The sequence below is a fragment of the Palaemon carinicauda genome, chromosome 3 (assembly GCF_036898095.1).
Source record: "Palaemon carinicauda isolate YSFRI2023 chromosome 3, ASM3689809v2, whole genome shotgun sequence".
In the NCBI taxonomy this organism is placed as follows: Eukaryota; Metazoa; Arthropoda; class Malacostraca; order Decapoda; family Palaemonidae; genus Palaemon; species Palaemon carinicauda.
In genome coordinates, this window is record NC_090727.1 from 48,054,918 (window position 1) to 48,062,417 (window position 7,500).

Genomic DNA, 7,500 nt, shown 5'->3' on the forward strand with positions numbered 1-7,500 from the left:
TGAAGTGACAAAGTAGTGCATGACTTATATCATGTCATAATCTTAGCAAAATGCTGCAAGACTTGAATGTACAAAGATTCATTCTAATAATTGTCTCACATCTATTCATGACAATCAAGTCTTGCTGATGATAGTAGAGGCGATGGTAGGTAATAAGTAACAGTGGAAATCCTCAGAAATAAATCTCTGAATGAATCAAAGGTTGTTTTTATCACCTTTAACATTTTATTTTTCAATATTAGCCTACATTGATAATGTCTTCTGAAATGTCCCTAAACTCAAAAGAGTTCAAATCTGTAAAGCATAAGCTCTTCAGCAAGAAGTCTCTCTCTCTCTCTCTCTCTCTCTCTCTCTCTGGAGGGGACTGAAGACAACATCCCTACCGAAGTCTTTCAAAGGACTCATATCATGCAACAAAAAAGAAATGAGAAAAAGGGATCTTAGAACTTTTCAGACTGGTGAGTTCTTTGTGAAATCTCTTGTTCTGTATTTAATTAGTTTGAACATTAAAGTAAACTTATCAGAAAGTATAATTTTTTCTTTTGGATGTACATGTTAAAATGGACCTATTTTGCTTTTAAGAAATCACATTATCATAGGTAGTCAATTTAGTTTTGCAATTAAAATTCAAGATAAAGGATTATGAAACTAATCCTTTTATTGCAGAAATTTTATCTTTTGTAAAACGCTTGAACTTTGTAATGGCCTCATATAATGATGCTATTTCCTATTGCAGATCAGATGAACTGGTAGAACAGTAGACTGACTGACTGATACAGTTCCTCATCATTTATTAGACCCAAGAGAAGCTGACATGTTAGGTCAGCGTCCGTCAGACCAGGGCTGCCGGATTCTCCACACTAGGCAGCTCCACAACACTGATTCAAGAATCAGTGTTTCAGTGAGTCGGCAACATCAAGCGCTGAACTCCACTGAGCCCCCTAGTCCCATAGCATCCACACTTTCATAGACTTTACAATGATTGTAATTTTTATATAGATATCATGGGGAAAATAAATAATAAAACATTCATATTAATTATTTATTACTTTTTATTACATTTTAATCGACATACATCATCTCTTTACAAAGTGTGGAATTTATTAACACTCGGATTCCACATTCCACACTTGATCAAGATGTGGAGCAGATTAACCGTATCGATGACATAAATTCCACGTTTCGGCAGCCCTGCGTCAGACCCATGAAGTGAAATTCTTATCAGAAAATGAAGGAAGGAAGAACTGAAGCTGACATTGGAGGAGAGAATGATAAGATGAGGTAGGATTTTCAGGGTAAGAATTTGAGTTAATGTTCTTAATGAATTGTGTGAAATGGGTATGATAACGAGTTACTTCTTTTAATCAATTGAATGAAAATGTAAGATTTGTACTTACTGCTCTAAATGAAAGGAATAGTAGGAGTAATATTTTAAGTTACTTTTTTAATAAATCGAATGAGTAGAGTAACGTTAATATTCATTTCTATTATTCATGTTGAATATAAATTTCCAAAAAACAATTTATACGATTAGACTTATTTTCGTATATTTTCATTATTTTTTTTCCTTTTACACAAAGCAGCTTAAATTTTGACTGTAAAAAGTAATGATTTCCTCTATACCAGCGTGAAGCAAACAAAGATAAAATAGGTCAAATGTGTCTCTTCTTTTCATGCAGACAAAAAGACCGAAGGAATAGGAGGGAGGAACACATAAGTAATTATCAGCAAACGTCAGCAATAATTGTAGCTTGAGATTTTTTTTTTCTCTGCTGTCTTCAATTTTTTAGTTTTCATAAATGAAGGCAAACATTGTTTATGGTTTTTCAGGCAGTATAATATTATTTTTAGATGATAATTGTAAAAGGTACCTACTTATAATGATTTTAAGGCATTGCATTTATTTCACTAACTTATTATTGACCATTAAGCGAGAGGAATTTGATAATTCTGTTTTCCAAAATAACTATTTTTGTATGTTTTTTTTTTTTTTTTTTGTAGATTTGTAGGGAAATGATTAGGTGACGAGCTACTCTTAGGGAATTCCTCCCTCTTCTCTAATGGTGCTTGCATCAACACTATAGAGAAATGTCATTCGGACATCTCCCTGCACTTAGCCAGTCTTTCCTTGCAAAGACCTGAGCTAAAGTGTCAGAAGCCAGGACCGGCGAGGGAAGCTCCAAACCCCGGCTGGTGGAACGAGGTACTTGATATACTCTTTAACTTAGACCTTCTCTAGAGTCGTCTTCTTCCTCTTCTTTGTATAGACACTCTTTTCTACAACTCCTTTATTTTGCTCATTTTTTATCAGACAATTTGGTTCATGCAAAATCATATCTATCAGAAGTATATCATTTTCGGTGAACTTACATGTAAAGTGTAAAGTTTTTTTGTACAGCTTCTATCCTGCAGTTAATATTATATGATAATGAATATATCTGCTCTGCCACTACAAATTCATATTTATTCAATTGATCCATTTTGTTTTGCGATAAAAGATCAGAATGAAGATATTTCACAACAAGATTTCTATTGCAGACATTTTATCTTTTGTATAACTCTTAAACTTTGTAATGCACTCGTATGTTGATGCTATTTACTTTTTACAGACCAAATGAACTGGTAGAACTGAACATTGACGGACTGACTGACTGACTGACTGACTGACTAACTGACTGACTGGTGCACAGGGATATTGTTCATCGTCCTCTGTTGGACTCAAGAGAAACTGATATGTTAGACCAATGTCAGTCAGACCTATTGAGTCAACTTCTGATGAGAACAGAAGTAACACAGAACAGAGATGGACATTGCAGGAGAGAAAAAAAAATGAGGTAAGATTTTAAGCAAAAGACTTTGGAGTTACTACTAAAAAATGAACTGAAGGAAAAAATAAAATCTGAGTTTATTGTTCCTAATGACTTAAATGGAAAGAGTAAAATTACCTTCCGTTTGGTTACTCTTGCAAAAGTTTTCCATATTATCATTTTTATTGATACTATCATTGTTAAGATTACTATTATTTATGATAAATAAATATTTCTTTGATAATTTACTACATTAGACCTATATTGGAACCTTTTTATATTCCAGAACTTCCTCATATTCAGCTTAGGGTTTTCAAACATTCAAGTCCTTTCTTTAGAAATTATCTGTAAAAATACCTCTTTTAAATAATTTCATCATATGAATATTACTTAATTTGTCTTCAGGCAATAAGCAAGATGCATTGAACCTATTTTTTTTTTTTCACAAAAGATTAATTCCATGTTTATTGCATGTTTTCAGGAGAATTATTTGTTGAGCTTCTTTTGGGATATTCCACCATTTCTTCAAATGTCACTTGCATCAGCCCTCTGGTGAGAGGTCATTCTTATACAACATCTTTTCTCGTTTTCTATTTAGGAGTCTGGGCAGTCTGCTTCCAGCTAGTACTTGGGCAGGATTGGAGAGTTTTAAGGCATTTTTGAGACATTCTTCCTATCGGCTGCAAAACTACAAGAGCCTGTGTATGGCCGGATGGTTCAGGCAATGTACTTAAACAACAGACATTATCTGCATTCTGGAAATAGAGTCTGACCTCAGGGAAAAGTAGGTCATCTCTCAAAGTGTTAATTCCTTCACTTCTCATCTCGGATTGATATCGGTGAGTACCAGACACAGCCATTCCTTTACTTTGTCCTTCTCTAGACTCATCTTCCACTTCTTTTCAGAGAGCCTCCTCTCTTCAACTTCTATATTTTTCTTAAGATTTGTTGCTGGATGATTCGGTTGATGCACAATTAATATTTCTCATTTTCACTTCTTGCGGCAGATTCAAAAAATGAAGGAGCATTTGAATGAAGGAGCCATTAGATTCCGGATTGTCCTTTGGAATGATGGAGCCATTTGATTCCGGATTGTTCTTTGGAATGAAGGAGCCATTTGATTCCAGATTGTCCTTTGGAATGAAGGAGCCATTTGATTCCGGATTGTTCTTTGGAATGAAGGAGCCATTTGATTCCAGATTGTCCTTTGGAATGATGGAGCCATTTGATTCCGGATTATCCTTTTAAATGTAAATTTATTAAGATTATAGAAATAAATATGAAATATGAAATATGATATATTTCCTTTTGAACATTGTTCTATCATAAATATAATGTGAAATCTAAAAGATATGATCCGTTTTGATGATCCATTCTTTCAGTTGCTATTTTATATACTACATGAGAATTTTTTAATATTAGCTTCATTTAATTGCAGATTTACATAATCAAAGAAGAGTAGTCTAGTCTCCCTGAGATATAAGACATGAACATTTTCTTCCCATCATATCATCTGGAATCCGGTTGGGTGATTATATCCTCTTGACTGATCAAAACTCAAGAGAACTCGCCCAATCTCCTGTTTGATCACAGTCTTGAGGTGAGTACCATTAGAGCTTAGCATTTGATCAGCAGAAGGGTGAAGCGATCCAACTAATTCATATTTCTATAATGAATTATAATAAATACAAAATATTCCTTATTTCATTCGTATCACATACATCATCTTCATAATAAAATGAGGTAAGTTGAAAAAAATATAAAGCTGATCTTCTTATTTGCTATTTTTCATTCATACAGGATTTATTATTTTGAACATTAACTTATAGCAATATTTTTAGTAAGAAACTATTCTTCTGTGGCTGACATTAATATTGTGAATTAATGTTGTATCTAACATTCATATATTTTAGTTTCTCTTCCCAAAGTGGAAGATGAAATTAATGAAACCCTGAAGCAAATCCCTCATGATGATGGTGGCCCAAAGTACATGGTGATCAGTGAACTTAAATACTTGACTCTTTTGAGAATTTTATCACTTATTTCGAGGAATAAAGAACATGCATTTTGGTACTGAACCCACCCATCAGTGTTCATTTCACCTCCTTCTCCTGTCTGCTTTTCTCTCCAGCTGTACGTGCACAATCCCAACAACAGGTCTTCAGGACTTCTCCTATCATGTATCATTCCACATGCTCTTCTCAGGAATTTAATTTCCACCACCCATATTATTATCTGCTCATCTTTATATCCAGTCCATTCTGTAGAGCTGTGCATTCATCTTGTCATGATAAACCTATTTCTTAAACATTTCTTGAAACCTCTATAAATACATTCCTAAATCCATAAGCCTTGTAATAACCTTTGATTCCTTCTAAAAGAAAAATCCACCTTAACCTAACATCCGATGTTTCTTTCCACAGGAGTCTGATCCTAATGAGAAAAGTCCACAATAGTACAATGTCAGATTGATGCCAAGGTTAACAGTGCCCAAGGAAGGTCATGTAGTACGAGGCTCTCCACCTGCAGACTCCTGTCCTCAGCCTCCCAACACTGTCTATGCCACATGACCTTCATTTCCCTCCGGCTCGATGGGTTATTTGTGGGAGAGCAAGGAAGCCAGTGCCAACTGTACCTTAATCCAAAGTGCTATCGATTTGATTCTTCCCTTGCATTTGGTGAAATTTACAATCTTAAAATTTGTTAGATAGTTAGAAATTTATTATATTTCTTCATTGGTACCAGAGGACAAGAGATTTTTCTTTCACAATTTATCTTTTTTTCAGAATATCTTAGTAGTGTATAATCTTTTTGTTATAATTTTATATCAATGGCTTCCCAGGAATGATACATACAGTATTCATGGCCCTTATGGAATGCATTTTTTTATTATATACTATAATTACTCCTTTCCACAAAATCGCACTTTTACTTAATATATATCAGTGCCCATATACTGTATACCCATTTACGACATGATTTAAATGTAGGTTTTTTTTTTTTACGGTTTACCCATTCATGATATAATTTGAATGTGCTATTTTTATACTATACCCATTTACAACATAATTTGAATGTACAATTTTCATATTGTATACCCATTCCTGACATAATTTGAATGCAGTATTCTTATACCCTATACCCATTTATGACAAAATATTGATGTACTATTTTTTATACTGTATACCAATATACAACATAATTTGTATGTAGTATTTTAGTATTTTCATAATATATACCTATTCACAACATAATTTGAATGTACTATTTTGATTATTTGATTTACTGTTTTTATACACTATATACTTTAAAAACATTATTTAAATACACTTTTTTTTCATTCTATATAGCTATTCATGGCATAATTTCAACGTATAGTTTTGTTAATAAACTATAAATCTTTTAGCCTTCTGGAATATTTCCTATTAACATATAATGTACTGTACTATGTATACCCTTCCTTGAATTCTGATTTTCACTAATGCATGCCCAGGGAATGCGATATATATAGTATGCTCTATTTGGGGAATATCATCTTGTTTACATCTATATATTCATATATAATATTAATAAAATAAACTTGATTGTAATTTTTGTTGTTGATATGAATAATTTATGCACTGCACCTGATTATATAGTTGACTATTTATTTTTACCGATAGATAGAAATTTTACTGATAATATGCTATTGTTGATACAATAAATTTCTCCCTATTAATAACTGCATTTGATATGAACCTTTTATTACCATCATAAGGACATTAGATAAAAGTGGTATATATAGATGGTAAGGAAGGAGGTGGGGGGGGGGGGGATTCTTCTCGTGTAAGTGTCTTCCTTGTTTCCTTGATGTTTCTAATCAACAGATCTGAGTTGACGTCACTGCAACGGATGATGTCGCAATGTGATGGTCAAGTGATGATGACCATTTAGATTTGTTTGCTGAGTAAAGGAAGGCCCACATCATTGTTAATCTCGGTTCAGGAAGGTGTGAATTCTCTCTCTCTCTCTCTCTCTCTCTCTCTCTCTCTCTCTCTCTCTCTCTCTCTCTCTCTCTTGAATAATAATAATAATAATAATAATAATAATAATAATAATAATAATAATAATAATAATAATAATAATAATAATAATAATAATAAGCATATTAAAACTTATAAAAAAATTCTTCCCCTGATAATTAACATTATAATATCTTTATTTCAGTTTGCATAGGAGACCAGAAAGTTGTTCAGGAATAGAATAGAACTTCTAACGAAAAAGAGTCTGTCCAATAATTGTAACAGAGGGATTTTGTCGTCCTTTTTTGAAACTTGAATATTGTTCCAACACCAAATGTCATAGGTAGCTGAAGCTTTCTTATTAGTGTCATCTTTAGTATTTGAATTCTTAAAGAGTCATCTTGATCTGTCTTGCATAAGCTTATTAGTTTGACTTCTTTTCATAAACTTTTATGTTATTATTGGATTATATATTTTAATTTTTTATTTCAATTTTTTGTTTTAATGGATTTATGATAAATTAAATAAAGTTATTTGTTTCAATACGAATACAAACCCTAGTCATTTATATGGGTTAGTTCTGTAATCTTTTTTTTTTTTTTTTTTTTTACCACGAAATTGAAGAAATATTTTGGGTCTGACAATATTGTATGGTTCCATCCTGTTCCCACTCACCCTTGCTGCGTCGGAGA

At 32.6% G+C, this 7,500-nt stretch overlaps 1 protein-coding gene across 1 annotated transcript in view; it reads right to left on the reverse strand.

The window, feature by feature from the left end:
* Positions 1-7,500, reverse strand: part of LOC137637358 (uncharacterized) — a 205,885-nt gene that overhangs the window by 143,639 nt on the left and 54,746 nt on the right. The gene's annotated exons all lie outside the window — the stretch shown is intronic.